We start from the raw sequence: 25,142 nt of genomic DNA, 5'->3' as shown, positions 1-25,142 counted from the left end.
CAAAATTTGACAGAATATTTTATTTCATGATTTATGATGGCAGATGCCAAAGCAACTGAGAAACGGAAAAAAAACTGCACCAGTGTTCCAACGTTTATTTACGTGTTATTCTTGAAGCTTTCCCGTCGTACTGAATGTTTATTAAAATGTTTGTGTAATTTTCGAGAAATATTTAATAATTATGATGAAGCAATGAAATTCTGGGAGTAATTACATACGACACGTCCACTAAGATGGCTGATACGACAATAAGAAAGGCGTATGGATATGAAGGTATTTCAGTAGTAAAAGGATTCATCTGGAGAAAAAATAATTCAAACGAACGAATATATTTATTTACAGAATGTCACTGAAGGGAGACAAATCTCGAAAACTGATAACTGTTGTAATGATTATAGCTTTGTACCAGTTCATAATAAAGGAGACAGGCAATACACAGAAAGTTATAGATGTACAACCATCAGTTCCCTCTCTTCGTTGCAAGATCTGTACTAAAATTCTTACTAACTATATAAAAATTATTAGATTTTAATCTAACAAAGAAATGAAATATCGTCTGAAGTGAATATCGGTTTCAAGACGTGAACCCATACATATTATAGAAATAAATGTACATAATCGTACGTATGTCTATTTGGATGATGTATGTATGTCCCACAAGTTCTCCTAAACCACTGAACTGATTTCGTACAAACTTGGTACACATATTTCTCACTCTCTGAAAATAACTGTTGTGACGCAATAACCACCTACCAGTCAAAGGGGTGGGTATGGGAGCGAAAAAGTACCGTAACTCATGATGCGAAAAGAGCCCGATTGTATTCATCCAGTACTTGAGAATGAGACCAGTTAGCGACTTGCAACGAACTTTACACATGATTTACAACCTTTATGTAACACTTTCTCGCTGACAACCTCCACAAAATGGAGAAAGGAAAAAGTTTATCGCTTCCTATATTTTCGCTGTTCGTGCAGTGGAACCTTAGCATCAGACACGACATTTTAATTTATTACTTCTTTACTAACTTCTTTACTACTGACTATATTCGCTACACATTTTGCAGAGAGCATTTACGTATACCACTGACTCAATCAACAAAATTAACTCATGTTCAAAAAAAAAAAAAAAAAAAAAAATACACAACACCTTGAGCGACTAGACATATCGCTTTCATATTTGACAGGACATGTACATTAGTATCTTCTGCAGAAATAATTAACATTTCAGTCACCTCGGTTCAGCTAGGCACAGGGTCCGTCATGGGCCCTGGTAAATTTTTCCCTGCGTGAGTGCACCAACGTGTACAAGGCGTGAATGGTGTCCTGTGGTATAGCCATCCATGCCGCATTCACCTGATTCCAAAGTTCATCTGTGGTGGCTGGCACTGGATCACAGCACTGCACCCGTCGTTTCACCATATCCCACACATTTTTGACTGGCGACAAGTCTGGTGATCTGGCGGGCCAGGGCAAAAGGCTGACATCCTATGATACCAAGAAGGGACGTGTTCGTGTAGTAACATGTGGTTATGCATTGTTGTGCTGCAAAATGGCTTCTGGAGTGCAGTGCAGAAAGAATATGGCTACGTTTCACAGGATGTCATTCACATGAGTCACATTGGTAACAGTGCCCTGGACACGCACCACTGTGATTAGGATTGAACGCAATAGCATCCCACTCCGCAAGACCACGAGTTGGCACGCTACGTCTTGTACGTATGCAGCCACTGTGATGACGCTCCCCCTGTCTGGGACGAGCCGGCCGAAGTGGCCGTGCGGTTAAAGGCGCTGCAGTCTGGAACCGCAAGACCGCCACGGTCGCACGTTCGAATCCTGCCTCGGGCATGGATGTTTGTGATGTCCTTAGGTTAGTTAGGTTTAACTAGTTCTAAGTTCTAGGGGACTAATGACCTCAGCAGTTGAGTCCCATAGTGCTCAGAGCCATTTTTTTGTCTGCGACGAGCCAAAATTCAGCCACCATTCTTGCATAAACAGAACCTGAATTCGTCCGAAAACACTATCTGATGCCATTCCTATTCCCACTGACGTCGTCCCATACACCATTGCCGTCTAGCATGTTTCTGCACATTCGACAAAGGAAGGCAGAGAAGTGGCCAAAGTGCGCGTAATCCATGCCGTAATAAACGGCGACGGACTGTCACCCCGGATAGTGTATGGTGTGTTACATTGTTCCAGTGTTGCGCCAGAGCAGAGCAGCATACAGACTTGCCCTGCAGTGCTATTCGGATGAGGTGTCGATCTTCTCGGGGAGGGCTGGGGGGCGGGGGTAGTCTAGGTGGTGCGACCTGACCCATATCTTCGTGTTCTGCGGCCTCCAGTGAACCATTCTGCTCACACCCGTTGCACTGCCGAAACACTTTGTCGCAAAGAGCAGCAATTTCCTGGATTGAAGCATCACTTCTCTCATGCCAATAATGCGCCCTATTTCCAAGTCACTGACCTGACAGTACTGTTCGCACATACGTCTGCGAGGCATCCTACACGTCTGATCAAGTCACACTGATCCGTTACCTTCGGTTTATAGCGACAACGAGAGCCCCAGGTACATTTCACCGGTAGGTGGTGCTGACCAGCTATATCGATGTTGAACGTGAAACCGCGGGTATACATGGTTCAAATGCTAATCATTTCTACAGAACATCATTATGTACATGTTCTGTGACTATGAACGGCCTATATACAACCGTTCAAGGTGTTCTGGTTCTGTTTTCTTCTTAACATGAGGGTCAGTGTTGTATAGCACGTAGTTCAGGGGACAAGACATCATAAACACTGAGTGGTGTAGAAACTAAATTGCAGGGCGAAATTAGGTAGAGATACAGATGAAAAATTTTACAAATGTGTGTGGAACATGGTAAGTATATGTGAAATGTGCTTGACATGTGTGTACATTGGCAAAGACACGAGTATAAAGCACCTTCTAAACACCTGGACCGATTAGACCAAATTTGGTAGACGTATTACTTACTGTCTGGAAATATAACACTGTGGGGATAAGGACCAGCAACAGTCTGTTATGATGTGGGTGATAATACGGAGACAGAAGGGGGAGCAGGAGAAGGACAGAAGGGTAAGATGGAAGGGTAAGATGGGCGGAGTAGGTGGGGAGGGAGAGGAGCAGGAGGAGCTACATAGGGAATGGAGATGGGGGAGGTGGTCAGAGAAACGGCGTGAAGGAAATGGAGTCGAGGAGGACGAGATGGACAGAGAGATTGGGGAGAAGGAGAAAGAGTGACTGGAGGAGGAAATTCACGTAGGGGTTTGGGGAGGAGGTACATAGAATGGGATGGAGTAAATGGGCAGAGAAAGGGGCAAGAGCAGATGTGGGCAGAGAGTGAGAGCTGGTGAAGGTGGACAGAGAGAGGAGGTGGAAGAGATTGACAGAGAGAAGGGAGGAAGAAGACAGAGCGGGAAAGGGGAAAGCAGGAGATGGACTAACAATAAATACATGCCTGGGCAATGCTGAACAAACAATATTCTTCCTTTGAGAAAGGAGCCATTGAGCCACCTGGCATTATTGAAGAACGTATACGTCAAAGGTATTACACTGATAGTGGGAATCAGATCCGCTTCGAGAATTTTTCATTATACTTAAAAGGGGAAGTTTACAGTCAGTGTGTATTAACATTTAGACATGGAACTGAAACGCTAAAATCGTTCTAAAACTGAAACTTTTCAACAAATAATGGAGTGAAGCCTCATGGTAAATGCTGGAGTAGACAGGAGAACAAGCTAATGGACAAGAGTGGACAAATGACAGAGATAGGAATGAAATGGAGGTAGGAGGTTCCGCATCGTAATAAAAGACCGAGACGACGATGGAATGGGAGGTCGGCAGTTGACAATAGGAACTGACATTAATGCAATATACTGAAAACCGTAATGTGTGCGTCAGACTTTAGGGGACTGTTTTCTAGGTCTGGATGTGAAGCTGTTGCTGCTGCTGCTGTTGTCGACGATGATTATGGATTATGTAAATAGTGCTTTAATCGTATGCAGGAACAGAGACCAATTTACGTTTGATTAAGATATTTGCTGGACGTACAGAAGTTCTGATGGCATTATGGAAGTGGTACATCTGGAGGGAACTTATTTATCTAGAGAGAGATTTGTGTGGGAAAGACTGGGCAAACACAGAAGGCGTAGTGGAGAACATGACGTTCTAGATTTTACGGTAAGTGATGGTATGTTTGGGGAATCAAAGTCCGAATCATATTGATTAAAATTATGGTAGTTTATATCATTAGCAGTTTCTTAGTCGTCCTTCGAACCTACTACAACTACGAACATTATATGTTACACATAATGAGCAGTGAACTGCAGACAGCCCGTCTATGAAGTGCTCATAGGATTGTTATATAATATTGAAGGCCCGTCAGTAACATACACAGTAATCTTCCTCGTACAGTAAATATATTCAGAATAATTTAGAGAGATGCGTATCAACTCTCCCCATGGTAGTATGAAATGTTAGACCCAAGACGGGAGGAGTCTATACTTTCAGTTCAAGGAAATGAACGGTAGATGTTGTGGCGTAACAAGCTAGCTACGCCACATTGAGAAGGGAGCCGAAAGGCACGCGTACACACACGCCGACTGGCGTCAAGTCTGGAACAGGATAACTATTGAATGGTAGCAAGAAAAGTACGTAGCTGCTTTATACTTAACTTTTAATCTTTGTTGGTTTACAACGTTCTTCTTGAGACATTTATACGATAACTCTCAAAGTAGGTAAGGCTAATGGCGCCTTGCTAGGTCGTAGCCATGGACTTAGCAGAAGGCTATTCTAACTGTCTCTCGGCAAATGAGAGGAAGGCTTCGTCCGTATTGTCGCTAGCAATGTCGTCGTACAACTGGGGCGAGTGCTATCCCGTATCTCCAGACCTGCCTTGTGGTGGCGCTCGGTCTGCGATCACACAGTGGCGACACGCGGGTCCGACATGTACTAAATGGACCGCGGCCGATTTAAGCTACCACCTAGCAAGTGTGGTGTCTGGCGGTGACACCACAGTAGATATCGCGATTCATAGTCTTTGTGCTAAGCAAAACCGATGCTAATGCCCTTTGGTGCAAAACTCGTACAGGTATCTGCGAAAACCATTTACTATCAATTCCTCCATTTGATTCAACTTTTGTAGATGACGACCATCTACAGCCCATCAAATACTTTTGCACGTAGCGTTAAATATATTAAGAATGAAATATACACTACTTGCAATCCAACAGGAGGAAGACTGCTTCCTCGAAACTAAACCACATAAATGCACGTTAATATCGATCAGAAGCGTGAATATCTTCACCTAGTTTAACCCTCTAACAATGAACACCTTCAAATATTCTCCCATTTGGGAATTCAGTACGACTGCAGATGCAATACGTCTTTTTGTATTTTCAGCACCAACAGAGGACGACTGTACGCCTGCAAGTTCTTTCCATCTATAACTGTACAAGTTACAACATACAATTCTCTATCGTCTTTTACCCATGTACGAAACGAACTGAAGGGATGTTGATTTTATATGGCGCCATTGTTATGCTTTACAGAACCCACGTTCATTTAGCCAAAACAGTCATCTACATTCAGCCTATCATCTCCTAAAGCTTCTGCACTTATTTCGTAAAGACAACATACAAATGATCTAATGAACAGCTTCGGAAACTTCAAGGGTCTGTTCGTGGACAATGCTGTTGCATTTAAAAAGGTTATAACGTCTAATGACCATACTGAAATGAAGAAAGACCTGCTGAGCATCGACGGTTGAAGTAGGGACCGGCAGTTCACACTAAAAGTAAATAAATGTACTTCGAACAAATAGTCGAGGGGATAAAATAGTGTTTGAGAACCTTATCGGCGGTACACTGGAAGCAGAAACAATCGTAATATTCCTAGGAACAACCATCGCTAGCGACCTAGAGTGGAATGATTACATAAAACCAACTGTAGAAAATGGAGATTCTAGGCTAAGATTCACTGGGAGAATCTTTCCGAAATGTAATTCATCTAAGAAGGGACAACGATCATCGTAATAAAATACCAACAGGGAAACCTAAAGCTCGCACACGAAAGATTAGTTTTCCAACTTTAAACGGTAGAAAATAATGTAAAGTGGTTATATGAACACTCTACCAAGCACTTAAGTGCGACCTGCAGAGTAGTCATGTAGATGTATGAGTAGATGTATACCGGAGAGATTAAAACTGTTACGGAAGTTTACCGATACTCGTTCTTCCAGCGCCGGCCGGTGTGGCTGAGCGGTTCTAGGCGCTTCAGTCTGGAACCGCGTGACCGCTACGGTCGCAGGTTCGAGTCCTGCCTCGGGCATGGATGTGTGTAATGTCCTTAGGTTAGTTAGGTTTGAGTAGTTCTAAGTTCTAGGGGACTGATGACCTAAGATGTTAAGTCCCATAGTGCTCAGAGCCATTTGAACCATTTGAACCGTTCTTCCAACACTGATGGAACTTGGAAGGGGGAATAGATAGTGGTAACAGAAGTAGCCTCCGTTACACGTCGTAAGGTGGCTTTTGGAGTGTAGACGTAGGTTTTCCTGCTTCCGACAATAGACTGCACAAAAAAATGGCTCTGAGCACTATGGGACTTAACATCTGTGGTCATCAGTCCCCTAGAGCTTAGGACTACTTAAACCTAACTAACCTAAGGACATCACACACATTCATGCCCGAGGCAGGATTCGAACCTGCGACCGTAGCAGCCGCGCGGTTCCGGACTGAGTGCCTAGAACCGCTAGACCACCGCGGCCGGCTAGACTGCACAAAGGAAGAACAAGCCCATATATTTAAAGCTGCGCTCTTGAAACTGCGGTTCGGTAGTTTTGGTGCACTATATAAATGACGTAATAAATGGTAGATTTACCTATAGTGTCTGTAGCATTGGTAGGGAAAGAAACATATATGAATGTGAGAGAGGAACTGTTTTTTGTTTGTTTATTTGTTTTACACATAATTAGAGCCGCACATTGTTCAGCGGTAGTCCACAGCGTATTTTATAATTTTACAAAACATAAACTGCATTTTATAAGTGAAAAAGTTTAGCTGCGCGTTTCACTTCTACGCTTTTATGTAACCAAAACAAATGCTTTCGATACAAGCCCAGTTGACATGCACGAACACAAAAAATGTATACAATTATTGTCGTTATTTTGTACTCAACAGAACGATCTTCATCATGATCAAAGGCAGGAGTTTCCCGTTATAACTGATAAATGCGGAAGTTGTTTAACATCAACAGAAACATGTGTTATTTACGCTGGGTGCAGTATCGAAGCGATGTTTGATATGGTTGTTTTTTTTTTTTTTTTTTGCATTTTTGAAATGTTACCTTCTTTTGAGGAAATTGCGCTTTCAAGCGCTATGTGATTAATCCGTATTGATTTTTTTTCCTTTCTTTACTACAACATACATCTGTTTCACGTTACAAACCATCAGTTTTCCAATAAAACCTGACTTAACAATGTAAATTATCGAGCGAGTGGGAACAGTGGTTAGCACACTAGACTCGTATTCGCGAGGTCGACGGTTCAAATCCGTGTCCGGCCATCCTGATTTAGGTTTTCCATGATTTCCCAAAATCGTTTCAGGGAATTTCCAGAATGGTACCTTTGAAACGGCACAGCCCGCTTCCTTCCCAATCTTACCCTAATCCAAGGGGACCGATGACCTCACTGTTTGGACACCTCCCCCGAATCAACCAACCAACCAACAATACAAATTTCAATTCTGCTGTGAGTACTGTATACTTATAAGAAAAAGACTGGAGGATAACCATGTGCAACATCAATATCTCATAGCTTACATGGACCTTTATACAGGATGGTCCATTGATAGTGACCGGGCCAAATATCTCACGAAATAAGCATCAAACGAAAAAACTACAAAGAACGAAACTCTTCTAGCTTGAAGGGGGAAACCAGATGGCGCTATGGTTGTCCCGCTAGATGGCGCTGCCATAGGTCAAACGGATATCAACTGCGTTTTTTTTTTAAATAGGAACCCCCAGTTTTATTACATAATCGTGTAGTACGTAAAGAAATATGAATGTTTTAGTTCGCACCCTTTTCTCGCTTTGTGACAGATGGCGCCGTAATAGTCACAGTCGTATAAGTTCGTGGTGTCACGTAACATTCCGACAGTGCGGACGGTATTTGCTTCGTTATACATTACCCATCTTAAAACGGACCGTTTACCAATTGCAGTAAAGGTCGATATCGTGTTGATGTATGGCTGTTGTGATCAAAATACCCAACTGGCGTGTTCTATGTATGCTGCTCGGTGTCCTGGACGACATCATCCAAGTGTCCGGACCGTTCGCCGGATAGTTGCGTTATTTAAGGAAACAAGAGTGTTCAGCCGCATTTGAAACGTCAAGCACCACCTGCAACAAATGATGATGCCCAAGTAGGTGTTTTAGCTGCTGTCGCGGCTCATTCGCACATCAGTAGCAGACAAATTGGGCGAGAATCGGGAATCTCAGAAACGTCGGTGTTGAGAATGCTACATGTAGATCGATTGCACCCGTACCAAATTTGTATGCACCAGGAATTTCATGGCGACGACTTTGAACGTCGTGTAGAGTTCTGCCAGTGGGCACAAGAAAAATTACGGGACGATGACAGATTTTTTGCACGCGTTCTATTTAGCGACGAAGTGTCATTCACCAACAGCGGTAACGTAAACCGGCAGAATATGCACTATTGGGCAAAGGAAAATCCACGATGGCTGCGACAAGCTGGAACATCAGCGACCTTGACGGGTTAATGTATGGTGCGGCATTATGGGAAGAAGGATAATTGGCCCCCATTTTATCGATGGCAGTCTAAATGGTTCAATGTACGCTGATTTCCTGCGTAATGTTCTACCGATGTTACTACAACATGTTTCACTGCATGACAGAATGGCGATGTACTTCCAACATGATGGATGTCCGGCACATAGCTGGCGTGCGGTTGATGCGGTATTGAATACCATATTTCACGACAGGTGGATTGGTCGTCGAAGCACCATACTATGGCCCGCACGTTCACCGGATCTGACGTCCCCGGATTTCTTTCTGTGGGGAAAGTTGAAGGATATTTGCTATCGTGATCCACCGACGACGCCTGACAACATGCTTCAGCGCATTGTAAATGCATGTGCGAACATTACGGAAGGCGAACTACTCGCTGTTGTGAGGAATATCGTTACACGTATTGCCAAATGCATTGAGGTTGACGGACATCATTTTGAGCATTTATTGCATTAATGTTGTATTTACAGGTAATCACGCTGTAACAGCATGCGTTCTCAAAGGTACATGTGTCACATTGGAACAAATGAAATAAAATGTTCAAACGTAGCTACGTTCTGTATTTTAATTTAAAAAACCTACCTGTTAACAACTGTTCGTCTAAAATTTTGAGCCATATGTTTGTGACTATTACAGTGTCATCTATCACAAAGCGAAAAAAGTGGTCCAACAAAACATTCATATTTCTGTACGTACTACACCAATATGTAACAAAAAATGGGGGTTCCTATTAAAAAAAAGATGGTTGATATCCGTTTGACCTATGACAGCGCCATCTAGCGGCCCAACCATAGCGCCATCTGGTTTGCCCCTTCAAGCTAGACAAGTTTCGTCCTTTGTAGTTATTCGTTTGACGCTTTATCGTGAGATGTTTGGCCCGGCCACGATCAATGGACCACGCTGTATATTCAAACTCAGTTTCTAGATAGTTCACCACCTCAGTTTTCTAGCCTAATCCGGAAAGACAGATATGCAACACACCTAATATACCGGTAATACGGTTACGATCTTAACTGACCAAACCTACAAGGAAAATTACCGCGGTCTACGCTTTCTTACGATAGTCTACGGTAGTTTACGGTAGTTTTCCTGTTCTACATGTTCTTATTTGGCAAAAGTACCTCTCTCTTCCGCGTCCAGATAAGACCTTGCCTGATCGTCTGCAGATGTGACGTCACGAAACAAACAAGGATGAGGGCTACACCCCGTGGGTAGTAGCGTGGGATGACGGACTTACGTATGCGGGTAGGCATCGGTGGGTAGGCAGCCAGCCGCCCACCCACGCATTAGCCGTCTCTGTGCGGTAGGCTTCCCCGCCAAGACCGGCGCGGTTCAATTAAAAAGCTTGATTGGCAGGCCGGCGTTGCGCTGGTGTTGGTGCCGCGGTGGTGGCGGGCGGTGTTGGTGGCGTGGTGGTGCCGCCTCTATCAGTCACGTCGCGTGCGCGGCGCGGCGCGGCCGCCGGCGGTGGCACCGCCTCTGACGCACGTTCGCAGGCCGGCCAATCGGAAAACGAGTCTTTTGGCTTGCACTGTGGCTCCCCCTCCCCACCACGGACCCCTTCCTCAGTCGCTCACCGGACCTCTCCCCCTACTCTCCCTCTTCTTCAGGCCCGGGGTGTCCCAATTCCTCGCCACTCCCACCTACTGTTAAATAAACCAGCCTCGTCGCAGTGGTACGCTGGTCCTTCGCACCACGCCTCGCTTCCAGAGCTTCTGGTAAGTAGTTCGCTGCAGCGGTCAACCGCCTCCACGCATTCATGTGAAACCGCATTCATAAAGGCTGCTCCCGCCAGCTTACGTTACTTCGTCAAAAGAGCAAAAACACGTAGATAACTACTCACTAAGCCCAACTTTTGTTAATCGTTTCAGAAGCCTCACCCACCTTAACTTTACAATATCGGATTTTAATTCACCGGCATACCTCAGGCGAAAGTTGAAATTGCTGCCGTCTTCTATGATTTGATCAGTACATTTATACTGAAGAGCCCTGCGTTCGACATTTGTGCTATGTTCTGACCACACAGTCATTACTTGCTGCAGTCTCTCCAGAAGAAACTGAAACACATCGTGGGCTAGAGAAGCTTGGTGGCTAGTTATGTGATACTTCTGTTACTTTTATGTTACTTTCAGCGACTTCACGCTATACCACCAAACAAAATCGTACGTACGCCTCGCATATTTGCTTACATAAGGTATTGATTATTTTACGTGTGTGACTAATAACCTCGATATGACTCACACTGACTTACAGCGACAGGGCACCAATCAGTCTTTTCTGAGGTACAGTGAGCGGTCGTTTAGTATGACATTAACGGTACTAACCATCAAAATACCTTTGCTTTCCTCTCCACATACATATTATGGAACAGTTTTTTTCCAAGAACACAAACCGTAGTGAAAATATGTAATGTGGCGTTAGGTCAAGGTCAAAACGTGCGGTCAGATTTTTGTAGACGATTAGAGTAGCTATAACGCTTAGTTGTATGATTAAGATGCCTTGAAAGTCTAATAATTTAAATGGAATATTTTCCTGGTTCATCTGTGCATTCCTTGAATGTTACTATAGAAAACCAAAAGAAGAAGGGAACAAAAGGTCTCTCATTTTTACTACACAATTAAGAGCATAAAATACGTTAAGAGTAATATGTACATACTATACCAATCTTGAGTGATACAAGGTATTGTATCTATAACAAGACATCATGAAAGGGTGTATATCATCTCCCTCAAATTATTCCACGGTGGCATTAACCGTCTGTTCCGTTCGTTTCTGGCAGAATATTTTATGCATTATGAATGAAAAAACACACGACAACGACGCAGTATTGTACAGTGGTTGTTATTTTACAAATTAATTTTTGTTAAGCTGTCGTCAGATTCAGAGACACGTTTACAGCTACACATATTTATTTTTGTGTCCTACTTTGGCGTAACAGCCGAAAACGGGGTTTTAAGGTAGTAAATATTGTGGAACATAAAATCAGTGTCGCGTGTTTTTTCATTCAAAATGTTTTGTACTTTTTTGCACTGTTTTAATAGCTGTTTCACAATAACACTGACGAATACTACAGGTTTGTACTTTCTATGTTCACGCTATTGACTTTTTGTTTGGTGGGGATTAGTTTCATCGATTTCCGAGAAACTCGCAAACAGAGCTGGAAGTACTTTTGTTTCATCACCTCTATTAACCTGTTGATGTAATTACTGTGCGATAAGGAAGAGAGAATAAGATAAAAAAAGTTAAGACCGTCATAAAAAATCCGACTAAGTTTATTTTCATAACTTTATTAATGTCTGTAGTTTCATTCACATTTCACCAAGCTTTTTTATTTTTCCAAGAATTTGAACAGGTGTCTGCCGAGCGTCGATCAAGAATTAGTGGACTGCTCTATAACGTGGTCGCCTACACATTACTTCTTTGGAAACGTAAGAGCAATAAATCGCAATGCCACACTTTCAAATACGTTAGGTTTATACCACCAAATATAGAACTTCTTTCTGTGTTCGGTAATTGGTACGATTTCCAGATTTGCTTAGCCTTACATGCTTTTGTGAGTATCGACGACAAAGAAAAAGCGAAGAGTTAAACCACACCTCCATTATTTACATATATCGGAATCTGAGATGCCTTAGGTCTTCAATTCTGAATCGATTATAAAAGTATTTGACGACATTACCTCATGTCTGTGCTAAATTGAAATTAATAAGTTTAAAACAATAACTATGAAAACTATCAGGTTGCACTAATTAGTAATATGTATTAAATGTTAATTAACTCCATCTCGTACTATAAAACTCGATAAAAGTAGAAAATTTTGCATAAGCTACCTTAATAATTATAGTTCTCGTGTTACATACGTGACGTTTTCCATCTGTGAGGGCTCCATATTTGGAAATGCTTTTTCTCCAGTGGTCCAACTATGCCTTGCTTCTCCAATGATGTTCTTTCCCGTATAATCGGTATTTTACATATCTCAGTTGCCGTGATATTTGATGACTGTTTGCTATCGTGAAAATGGAAGATTATGAAGACGTAGTCACATTCAGTCCTTATAAACCGCACGTAGCATGTAAGTAATTTTGTACTTTTTTGGGTACAGTCAAAGTTAAGAATAAAAGGAACATAAATAATGTAGGAAGACACACCATAAAATCTAAAATTTGTCCTTCACACTTTGAGACGTCCACTAATTCACAACTTACCACAAATTTCAGTGTTACTTGTTGCCTTCAGTACACTAGTGCTCCAATGATTCCTTTGATTTGTCTTGATTATTTATGTGTATTATTCATTAGCCTTACTTTTTAGAATAGAATACACCTTTACTGAAACCGGGTGGAGTTTTATGTAAATCAAAGTGTCAAGTAGGGAATATGTTTTTGACATACTGTAGGCTCTTAAATGGTTTCTACGCTACTAATGGTGGCAAATAACATCTACATGGTGTGTGGGAAAAAGACAGTTGCACAATAAGTGAAACTAAATACGCTTCTAAATGGTGTGTATCTAAATTCATGACCGTAAATTATCACAAAAACCGTGTTTCTGCTTCTTTCCCAACAGAGTAAGGAACGGAAAGTTCATTTCTTCTTCTTTTCCCTATCAATTTCCCTTCTAGTACGGGGTCCACTTTTTAGTATACTGCAAATTTTATTTAATTTAATTCTGTGGCCGGATGTCTGCCGTAAGTGGCGTGTGTCACCTGTGAATCATATAAACTTTGTTCCGCATGTAATCGCATCATAAACCTCTGCGTATCATATTCTCTGAGAGGAATTTAGAGATGAGCACATCATTTGCCCAAACGAGTGTGGGAAACCGCCTAATAACACTCAGGTTAGCCACTGTACCAGCGCTTGGTTGGCAATACGCCGCACAGGTGCGATCACGGTTTGGTGCAACCCCCTGAGTCGCCAGCTGGTGTGCTGCGCCGTACGCTGTAAGAGCAGGTGAGTTACTGTATTAGTCAAGTAAAACAAAATACGTCATTGCCGATTTCCTTCGAAAAACAAGGGGAAAGCAAAATTAGCTTTGCGTATTTCGTACTTAGAGCCTACGTAGCCAAAACTTTCCTCTACTTGCTGTCAAACACCACCTGTAAACAGCTCTACTCAAAAGTGTAAGATCGCATTCATATGCTCATTTACGTCTAACTGGAAGGCTGCCACCAGAAACTGCATAAACTGAGCGTCACAGTTACCTTATATTTATTGTTCCTTTCTTTGTTCTCTAATATTTTAAGTGCAGTTCACTGCATAATTATCTGTGGGCCCGAAACTTTCTTTTCGTTACTTCCACTTGATTTCTAACGTAATAATTATAATAAAGAATCCACTGATTCTCATGTCTCAGTAAGCAATTTAAACAACTGAAGACAATCGTACAATAGAAGATAACGTCCACATCTACATCTGCATGACGGCTCTGGAATATAACTGTTATTTCCTGAAAGAGAGTTCTTTGATATACCCCCACCTTTCCATAAGACCTTTGATTTATCTTATATTATTACTATGATCATTTGTTTCTACGTAGGTTGACGACGGTAAAATATTATCGTGTTCAGAGGAAACAGTTTGTGATTGAAATTTCGTGAAAAGACCTCATCACAGCGATAAACTCCTTTGTGTTTGATTTCCACCCCATCACACTTATCACACCCGTGACAACCTCTCCCTTATCTCGTGCTAATACAAAACAAGCCACCTTTCTTTGGATTTTTTAGAAGTCCTCCGTCAATCCTGCTCGTTAAAGATCCCATACACCACAGCAGTACTGCAACAGAGGACGGATAAGTGTAGTGCAGGGAGTCTCCTTAGTAGATATGTTGCATCTTCTAAGTGTTACGTCAATAAAACGTGGTATTTTGTTTTCCTTCCCCACAACATCATCCATGTGTTGGCTCCAATTTAAGTTGTTTGTAAGTGTAATTCTAGGTATTTCGTTGCATTGAAAGCCTTCATCTTTGTGTGACTTGTCGTGTAACCAAATTTTAACGGATTTGTTTCAGTACTCACGTGGATAACCTCACACTTCCCATTATTCAGAGACAATTCCTACCTTTCGCACAAACAGCTGTCGTGTATAGGTCATTTTGCAATTGCTTTTGATCCCCAAACGACTTTAAGAGGCGGTAAATCAGACATCATCTGCAAAAATTCTAAGAGGACTGCTCAGATTGTCTGATAAATCGTTTGTTTAGATTAGGAGCAACAGAGGGCGTATAACACGTCCTTGGGGAACAGCTCAGAGTCCTTGGGGAACAGTACAGACCACTTACGTTTTACTCGACGACTGACAGTCGATTACTACGGACTGTGACCTTCCTAACAGGAAATCACGAATGCAGCCACACAACTAAAGCGATATTCCGTAGACACACAATCTGATTAGAGGTCTCTTGTGAGGGACGATGTCAAAAACCACCTGAAAAATCTAGAATTACGGAATCAATTTGAGATCTCCCTGTCGGTAGCACTTATTAGTCCTTGTGAACAAAGAGATAGTTATGATTCACAACAGCGATATTTCCCAAATTTGTGCTATGTGTCAATAGACCGTTAACTTCGAGGCAGTTCATAATATTCGAACACAGTATATATTCCTAAATTCTACTGCAGATCGATACATGTGCTATAGATCAATAATTAATCGGATTACTCCTATTTCCTCGTCTGAGTACTAGTGTAATTTGGACAACGTTATAGTCTTTTGGTATCAGTCTTTCGTCGTGCGAGTAGTTGTATATAATTACTAATTCTGGGGCTACTGCATCAGCATGCTCTGAAAGGAACCAACCTTGTATACACTGACGTGAGGAGAGTCTTGGGAGACCCCTACTATCTGTCGGAATTCCTATTGCCCGGCATAGTGCAGTAAATTCTTGGAAGTCCCGTGCAGAAATGTTGTGCCATACTGCCTCTATACTAACTTACTTACTAACTCCTTGGCCTCTCTGATGATCACAGCCCAATCCTGACGACTTTCTGATCGTTTGCTCTATCTCCTGACTCCAATCTTTCTCAAATCATTTTCCACATCATCCAGCCATCGTTTCCGGTGTCTTCTTTTGTTTCTTTTGCCACCTAGATTTCCTGTGTAAGCCTTTTTGACAGCTCGATCCTCTGACATTCGCTCTACTTGGCCCAGCCATCTAAATATGTTACACTTAATTTCACTCGCCAAATCAGGGCTTCTATACAGTTTTTCCAATTCCTTGTTTCTCCTTATCCTCCAATGCCCCGCCTCACACACGGCTCCAATAATCTTTCTTAATATTTTCCTCCCCCATCTTCCCAAGAGCTCTTCTTCTGCTACAGTCATTGTCCATGTTTCTGAGCCCTACATTACCACCGGTCTTATGACTGTTCGATAGACAGTCACCTTCGATTTTCTGCTCAGGCAACGTGACTGAAGGATCATGATCAGAGCCCAGTAAGCTCTATTTCCGGCAGCAATCCTGTATTTTATTTCTTCTCTTATTCTACTGTCCTCCGTAATCAGCACTCCCAGCTATTGTAACTTCTCACATCTCTCATAATTGCCTCTGTTCAACTTAATATATTTCTCTTTAACAACAACATTTTTTCTAGAAGCAAAGAGGTACTGTGTTTTTGTGTTGTTTGCTCTAAGACCTAACTGTTCTGCCTCCTTTTCCAGTCTGCCAAATCATTCTTCCATTTCTTTCAAACTTCTAGACAGCATACGCATCTCATCGGTATGAGCTATTTTTTGGTGCATACGGTTAAACAGAGTGCCACCTCGGCTATCAATCTCCACCCTTCGCATCACTCTCTCCAATACTATGTTGAAGAGTAGCGTGGATACTGCAACACCCTGTCTTAACCCTTGATTGACCTCAAATTCTTTAGAAAGTTTTCATTCTACTTTTACCTCGCATTTTGTGCTGGTGAGCGTCATTTGTACCAGTCTCGTAAATTTACTTGGGAATTTCGTCTCCATTAAGGTGTCATATAGCTTTCTCCTTTTAATACTATCGTAGGTCTGTTTGAAGTCTACAAAAAGCTAGTGTACATACGAATTATATGCATAACATAATTCCTTTATTTGCCTTATAATGACGATCTGGTCAGTTGTTTATCTGCCCTGTCTAAAACCGCACTGGTAGTCTCCGAGTATTTCTTCTGTAATTGGTGCAAGTCTCATAGCAATGACTTTGGCTAATACTTTGTACACCAAGCGATAACTTTCACAGTTTGCTTTGTTCTTCTTCTTATGAATCGGGAATATAATGGCAGTGTTCCACTGGCCTGGCATCTCTTCATTTTCCCATATTTCCACTATCAGCTGATGTAACAATCTTGTTAGATGTTCACCTCCACCCTTGATCATCATTGCTCAAATGTCGTTACCTGGAGCCTTATTATTCCTTAGGCCTTTAATTGCCTTCCCAACTTCCTCTATTGTTGGTATAGGCACAGGTCTTTCATCCTGACTAACATTCTGCCGCCCTTGGTCACCCTGTTTCATTTTCTTCCAGAACTTCTCTTTCTGTGGTGACATTCAGCAGCTCGCTGAAATATTCGGCCTATCGGTGTAGAACCTGTTCTTCTCCTCCTATAAAATTTCCTTCTTTATCTCTGCACAATACTGTACGTGGTTGGAAGCCTTTCTTCAGTTCCTCAACTCTCTTGTAGAATTTTCTTACTTCTTGATCATTATACTCGTCTTCTAGCTCCGTAATCCATCTCCTCTCTAACTCTTGTTTCTTTCTTCTGCAAATCCTATCTGCCTCTTTCCTTTTCTTATGAATTCTTCTGTATTAGATCTTGTTGTCCTGTTTATCATTTTCTTCCTGCACTCATTTCTCTCTTCCATTGCCTTTCTACAATCTTTATCGTACCATCCTGCACTTTTCACCCTTTCTTTTAAACCTAAAACTTCTTCTGCATTTTCTGGTGGAGCCTCTTTAACTCCCCTTCGATGCTTTCCAGAGCGTGGCTTTGTTTAGCCTCACACTTCTTCCGCAGTTCTGCTTCTATAGGCTACCATAATTCCAAAGGTATGCTGGTGCAGCATGCTGTGCAGGAACTGATCTCTCGATTATGCCCCATTAATGTTCGATGGAATTGAAGACTGGCGATCTATGTGGCCATATCATTCGCTGGAACTGTCCAGAATGGTCTTCAAATCAATCGCGAACAATTGCGGCCTGGCGACGGGGCGCATTGTCACCCACCAAAAATTTCATCGTTGTTGATGAATATGAAGTCTATGAATGGCAGCATATGGTCTCCACGTAGCCGAACATAACCATTTCCATTCGGTTATCGATTCAGTTGGACCACAGGGCCCAGTCCCTTCCACGTAAACACAACCCACACTATTACGGAGCCACCACTAGCTCGCATACTTCTTTACAACTTGGCTCCATGGCTTCGACGAGTCTGCGCCACGCCTTGAACCTACCATCAGCTCTTACCAACTGAAGTTGGGACTCATCTGACCAGGCCACGGTTTTCCAGTCCTCTAGGGTCCAACTGATATCGTCGCGAGCGCAGTAGAGGCGCTGCAGGCGACGTCGTTCTGTTAGCAAAGGCACCTCGTCGGTCCTCTACTTCTACAGCCCATTAAAGCTAAATTCCCCGCATTGTCTTACCGGATACGTCCGTCGTACGTCGCACATTCATTTCAACGGTTATTTCACGCAGTGTTGCTTGTTGTCTTACACAAACGCCGCTGCTCTCATTCATTAAGTGAAGGCCATCACCTACTGCTTTATCCATGGTGAGAGGTAATGTCTGAAATTTGGCATTCTGGGCACATTCTTGACATAGTGGTTCTCGGAATATTGAATTCCCCAAGGATTTCCAAAAATTGAACGTCCCACGCGTCTAGCTTCAACTACCATTCTGCGTTCGAAGTCCGTTAATTCTCGTCGCGCGGCCACAATCACGTCGGAAACCTTTTCACATGAACCACGTGAGTACAAATAACAGCTCTGCCAATGCACTGCCCTTTCATACCTAGTGTACGCGGTACTACAACCACCTACAACAATATCGCTATCACATGACTTTTGTCGCTTCAAAGTATGTGTCACAAGTTAGCGAGCATCGTGTTACATTGTACGAGTTGGTAGTTGATGGTTGGAGACATAACATCGTTGTTAACACTTCATAGATGTTGGCGACTGGGTGTTGTGTGCTGTCCTTAGGTTAGTTAGGTTTAAGTAGTTCTAAGTTCTGGTAAGAGGACGTTTATTATATCGGTTAAATTAATTGCACTCATGAATATGTATAGTGAATAATATGATGGTTGCTGTTGCCTTCAGTCTATTACGTCGCATATTAATTAAATCTAGAACTTTACTTCGGAGTCCCCTGCAAGATCTATGATCTATGGGAGAGGAATGATCAAAAGATCGTTTAATCACGAACACTTACATTCACACGCACTTGAGAGACTAACAGGAAGAAAAAGGACTATAAACTTTCAGCACAGGACACTTAGGTAACAAGAGAGGCTGTTCCCTTGATTTTAACATGCGGTATAAATGAATGATATTTGTACTAAAGTGAATTACTATAAAATGAGCATAAATAAGAATCACAATTAATTCAGATATTCCACAGCGGAAGATCACTGTGGCCTTGGCACTGTAGACTTTTTCACTAGATCACGACCACGTGGTCCTCACAAACAAAAGCGAGCACAAAGAAAGTTATCAAGCGAGACGAACTGCACGAAATTCAGTCATAAAATCACGGAAATCATACGCAATATACATGCTCTCGCGGAAAGAATATAAACAAAAAGAATTGAATCACAAGAAACTCAACAAGGCCGCACATGTTTGATTGAAAGTTCAACTGAACGATAGCCTATACCGTCCCTGGATTTTAACGCATTCAACACTCGCAAATTAGCATGTAATATTTGTGACACTTGAAATTAAACTATGAATTATTTAAGGAATCATTTACTTCGACTAGCTTTGAAAAACTTACATAAAACACAACACTAATTTCTCATCGAAAAGGCATACTTCCGTTCCACGGAACACTCCACGAGCATTCGCTCTCCAACCAAAACCGCTCCCCGTACCTACGGAAGTGGCCAGAGGAACCCCCATATGCAATAGGTTCGTTCAAGGCAAACAGAAACCTCTTAGTTACCTGATACATGTTTCCTACAGTTGTCTAATCAGACTACTACACCCCCCACTGAAATCCTTGCACATACTCATTCACAGATTCAACTGATCGGAAAAGAAGAGGAAAGAATATAAACATGGAAATATGGCACTTAAATGTATCATACATGCGTGTGGGGCTTCGGCAAGTACCAATAACCTAATGGAATGTTGGCTGGCTCTGAGCACTATGGGACTCAACTGCTGAGGTCATTAGTCCCCTAGAACTTAGAACTAGTTAAACCTAACTAACCTAAGGACATCACAAACATCCATGCCCGAGGCAGGATTCGAACCTGCGACCGTGGCGGTCTTGCGGTTCCAGACTGCAGCGCCTTTAACCGCACGGCCACTTCGGCCGGCTAATGGAATGTTAAAACTAAATGTGGATAGTATACGGTGGCCATCACAAACACACTAGCTGCTCTGTCTTTTCCCTTTTCTTCTTTACATCTAGGGTAATAGACCACTTGCACCAATAGTTGAGGTGCCAGAGGCGAACAAATTAAGCTTTGTGGCCACCACAAACACACTAGCTGCTCTGTCTTTTCCCTTTTCTTCTTTACATCTAGGGTAATAGACCACTTTAGACCACTTGCACCAACAGTTGAGGTGCCAGAGGCGAACAAATTAAGCTTTGTAGTATGGTAAAATGATGAAGAGGCTCATGCAGAGACGGTTCATCACACACACACCCCGGAGAAATGACTGTGCTGGGAGTGGTTTTGCCATGCAAGGACACACCCAAGCAGACTTTGACCCATGCCACCGACAGAGAATTGTACACAGTTCCTCAAGACAAGCAGGAACAATATGAAATACTACCAAGATTGATAACAGGCGACCACCACTACTACTTAAACCTGACATTTTACAAATTCGTCATCAGTTTCTGTGACACTGGTTTCAAAATTAAAATTAATTTTGTTGTGAAACTCAAAATTGTATGTCACTAACAAATAATTAATAAATCAAAGTTGCCTCCGTCACTCAGAGATTAGGATGAGCCTACAGGTCAAAAATGGTATAATTTTACAATGCCAGGAAACGTTAATACGAGTATTAATGAATAAATGAATAACTTTGGCATAACCGAAGATGTGCAGTCTTACACGAACTATACCGAATATACCATCAAGCTACAGGCTGTGCGCCATAGTCGGCAGTCGTCGATAGCACGCCTTTCGATCCAGTCATGCGGTAGACAATGCTCTCGTACAGTTAATAGTTGGCTTACGATCAGTGTGAAAAAGTTCATTTTCGGTGATTCTTAAATAAACGCACTATAATGGCATCCCTTGTAAAAATTATTTGCCCAAAATCGTTTCTTCCCGCTTCATTACATTTATTTACTGGTGTCCATAACATAACATACATATATAGCCGATAGACAGCAATTTACAAACAATATAAGTACATGATTAAATTCCATATTACCTTTCCTGCCGTTTGAAGTGCTGTATCATTAGCGATAACCAGATCGTCCATCGGGCAAGGGGCTGGGAGGTTTCTACGGTTGAGCAGGTGTTGATGATCTTGCTGTTCGCCACATTAACAATCTCCTGGAGAGAAACCCCATTTCTTCAAATTGATCTTGCATCTGGATATACCAGTTCTTAGCCCGTTGAGGACCTTCCATGGCCGGCCGCGGTGGTCTCGCGGTTCTAGGCGCTCAGTCCGGAACCGCGCGACTGCTACGGTCGCGGGTTCGAATCCTGCCTCGGGCATGGATGTGTGTGGTGTCCTTAGGTTAGTTAGGTTTAAGTAGTTCTAAGTTCTAGGGGACTGATGACCATAGATGTTAAGTCCCATAGTGCTCAGAGCCATTTGAACCATTTTGAACCTTCCATGTTTTATATGGGAGGTGACGTCTTTTAGCAAGGATTGTTCCGGTACCTCTCTGATGGTGAGTTACGCCAAAGCTGTATTCGACGATTTGCAGGTGACATTAAAAGTGGTTCTGTTGAACGGAGGAAACTATCTCTTGATCTTAATCTTGGATGCTGGTATTCACGTCCGAACAAGGGGTGTCTTGGATCTGTCTCCTGTTTCCGCTTATCTTTTTCTGCTGCTGTTCTTCTTCTGATATGTGGAGGTACTATGCCCATCAGATGATATATTTTACTAATAGGAATTGCCCGCAAGCAGCCAGTGACAATGCGTCCCGTTTCATTAAGGGCAATGTCCACTTGTCTGGCATGGTTGGAGTTCTGCCACACGGGTGCTGCATATTCAGCAGCGGAGAAGCAAAAGGACAATGGAGATGTGCGAAGAACATCTGGTTGTGCGCCCCAATTGTTAGCTGTCAGTTTCCGAATTATGTTGTTCCTAGCAGATACTTTCATTTTTCTGTCCTTACAGTGGACTTTGAAGGTGAAGGAACGGCCTAGCTTTACTCCAAGGCATTTTGGGGTATCGCAGTTGGTCAGTTGTTGTCCTCTCCAGGTTATGGTTCAAATGGCTCTGAGCACTATGGGACTGAACATCTATGGTCATCAGTCCCCTAGAACTTAGAACTACTTAAACCTAACTAACCTAAGAACATCACACAACACCCAGCCATCACGAGGCAGAGAAAATCACTGACCCCGCCGGGAATCGAACCCGGGAACCCGGGCGTGGGAAGCGAGAACGCTACCGCACGACCACGAGATGCGGGCTCTCCAGGTTATGTTTAGGTTCCTTCTAGCCTCTCTGTTCCGTAAATAGAAATCACACACTTCTGTTTTAGAGGGATTTGGTTTCAGGTAGTTGTGATCATAATGGGCAGACAGTGTTTGAAGACCTGTAGTTACTTTTCCTTCCAACTCCTGAAAGGTTCTTCCTTGGGTAGCAACTGCTGTATCATCTGCATGGGTGAAAGATATTTTGACAGGTTCAATTAGTTGGTCATTGGTATAAATATGATATAACAATGGGGCTAACAAACTTCCTTGTGGATTGCCATCATTCTGTATCCTCCATCGAATTCTTTTGTTTTGTAGAATAACAAAGAAGCGTCTATTTTGCAATAGACATCTCATAAATTGCTTTAGATGATAGTCTTTCGTAACAGCATAGGTCTTTTCTAATAATTTCTTATGGTTCATGGTGTCATAGGCGGCAGTGAGATCGACGAATGAAATACCAGTTATCTGTTCACGTTCGTAACCATCTTCTAAATATTGTGTCAAATTACGTAAAACAAAAAGAGTATTATTGGACTTTCAGAACCAGAAGGCGTGGCTACGAGTTTGTAAGGGGACGTGAAACTACGAGAGCATTTCCACATAACACGTAGGAAGAATTCCTAAGCGGTGGCTCACTTAGTTCAAGGACTGAGTAGCTTAAGTATCGCAAAACTTCGGTGGGAAAGCGTGGCCAGTTATACTGTACGCGCCCTATACCACCATCTACGGACTCACAGGCTAAACTGAGACATTTGTGGAGGTTTAATATGAGTGGGGGGTTCTTGCAAGGTCTTAGCGCTGCTTCGCTACGGTACTGAGGGATTCCAAACGTCGGTGAATGCGTGCTGAAGCAAACACACTGGTTGATCGAAAGCTTCTGATTTTTGCCTATTTCTATCGAATAAGGACTACTAATAGTTTATGAGAAGCAAATAAATGCATCTCTTTATTATACATGATCGTAGGACAACGAAACTTTGTGGAAACATTCTTAAGGGCATGATGAAGAGAAATAACAAATAAACCATCGAATGAAACACATTTTAACTTCCACATGGGAGGGTAACGTTTGTTAATCGTCACGTGCACATTACATATCATAAACGTGGCTCATTGTGCCGGCTACCTGCATCCTTTACAACCTAAATACAATGTCACAATTGTTCACAAGACTTTTCGAACTGTGGACCATGCAATGTTCAGCTGCCGTGACACAGCTCGCGTGCTGGTTGAAGACTGCATATTGCGTCAAGCATTTTTAGCCATGACAACAGCAACTTATTGAACAATATGTAGTGCAAATGGCCGTCGGCCTTTCCCGGGAGCAGTTCCCAAATTACTATTTCATTCAAATTTTCGGATAATGTTCTTAAACGGCGGTGCAGAAAGAGGACATCGTGTTCCTTTATTGCGACGATACTTGCGAAGAACAGCAGCACTATTGCTGTTGTTTCGATAAAACAGTTTCGCGAATAAAGCTGTGCTCACCTTGCCCAGACGGACGTTGACTGTTTGGAACTGTTACGCACCCTGATGCTTGTGTTTTGTCCCTACATCGCCGTAGCAGTACCGGCGCCTAAGGACAAGTCACGACAACTAACAACAGAAGTCCTGCGGTACACAGTGTGAACTTCATTCCTATGAAGTGTAGTATCCATATGGAAGATAGTTTTGTGCCTACACTTCCTCAAGTAGCGGAAGACTAATTAAAGCCATCCTCACCAGTAGCCTCCATAAGCAATAAGATATATATTTTGATTTACTTCCAGTTTTATTATAATGTTCATACAATTTGTAACTTATTTCCTAGTGATGCATTTGATTTGTTGAGTATTCTTTCATCAATATACACTGAAGCGCCAAAGAAACAGTTATAGGTATGCGTATTCAAATACAGAGATAGGTAAACAGGTAGAATATGGATGTACGATCGGCAACGCTTGTATAAGTCAACAAGTACTTGGCGCAGTGGTTAGTTCGGTTACTGCTGCCACAGTGGCAGATTATCAAGATTTAAGTGGGTATGAACATGGTGTTGTAGTAGGCGCACAGCGATGGGACATTGAATCGCGGAGGTAGCGATGAAGTGGGGATTTTCCCGTACGACCATTCCACTAGTGTACCGTGAATGTCAGGAAACCGGCGAAACATCGCTGCTACCGGGGAATGATCCTGCAAGAACCGGACCAATGGCGACTGAAGAGAATCGTTAAACGTGTCAGAAATGCAACCCTTCCTCAAATTGCTGCAGATTTCAATGCTGGGCCATCAGAAAGTGTCAGCGTGCGAACCATTCACTGTACTTTTGATGACTGTACGACAAAAAACCTTAAGCCTCCCCTGGACTTGTCAACACCGACTATGGATTGTTGATGACTGAAAACGTGTTGCCTGGTCGGACGAGTCTCGTTTCTAATTGTAGCGAGCGGATGGGCGTGTGCCGGTATGACACAACCTGACGAATCTACAGACCCTGCATGTCAGCAGGAGACTG

At 42.5% G+C, this 25,142-nt stretch overlaps 1 protein-coding gene across 2 annotated transcripts in view; it reads left to right on the top strand.

The window, feature by feature from the left end:
- The window catches only part of LOC126412741 (neuroendocrine convertase 1-like), a 492,712-nt gene that overhangs the window by 76,062 nt on the left and 391,508 nt on the right, over positions 1–25,142 (top strand). The window contains exon 1 of one of the 2 annotated variants that reach the window (XM_050082478.1): positions 10,224–10,539. The exons of the other annotated variant lie outside the window; for it this stretch is intronic. The gene's annotated coding sequence lies outside the window, so the exon portion shown is untranslated. Of the gene's footprint in view, positions 1–10,223; positions 10,540–25,142 lie in introns of those variants that run through there. 2 annotated transcript variants of the gene reach the window in all.

Source organism: Schistocerca serialis, chromosome 7 (assembly GCF_023864345.2).
Source record: "Schistocerca serialis cubense isolate TAMUIC-IGC-003099 chromosome 7, iqSchSeri2.2, whole genome shotgun sequence".
NCBI classification, from domain to species: domain Eukaryota; kingdom Metazoa; phylum Arthropoda; class Insecta; order Orthoptera; family Acrididae; genus Schistocerca; species Schistocerca serialis.
This window is presented reverse-complemented; position numbering and strand designations above follow the sequence as displayed.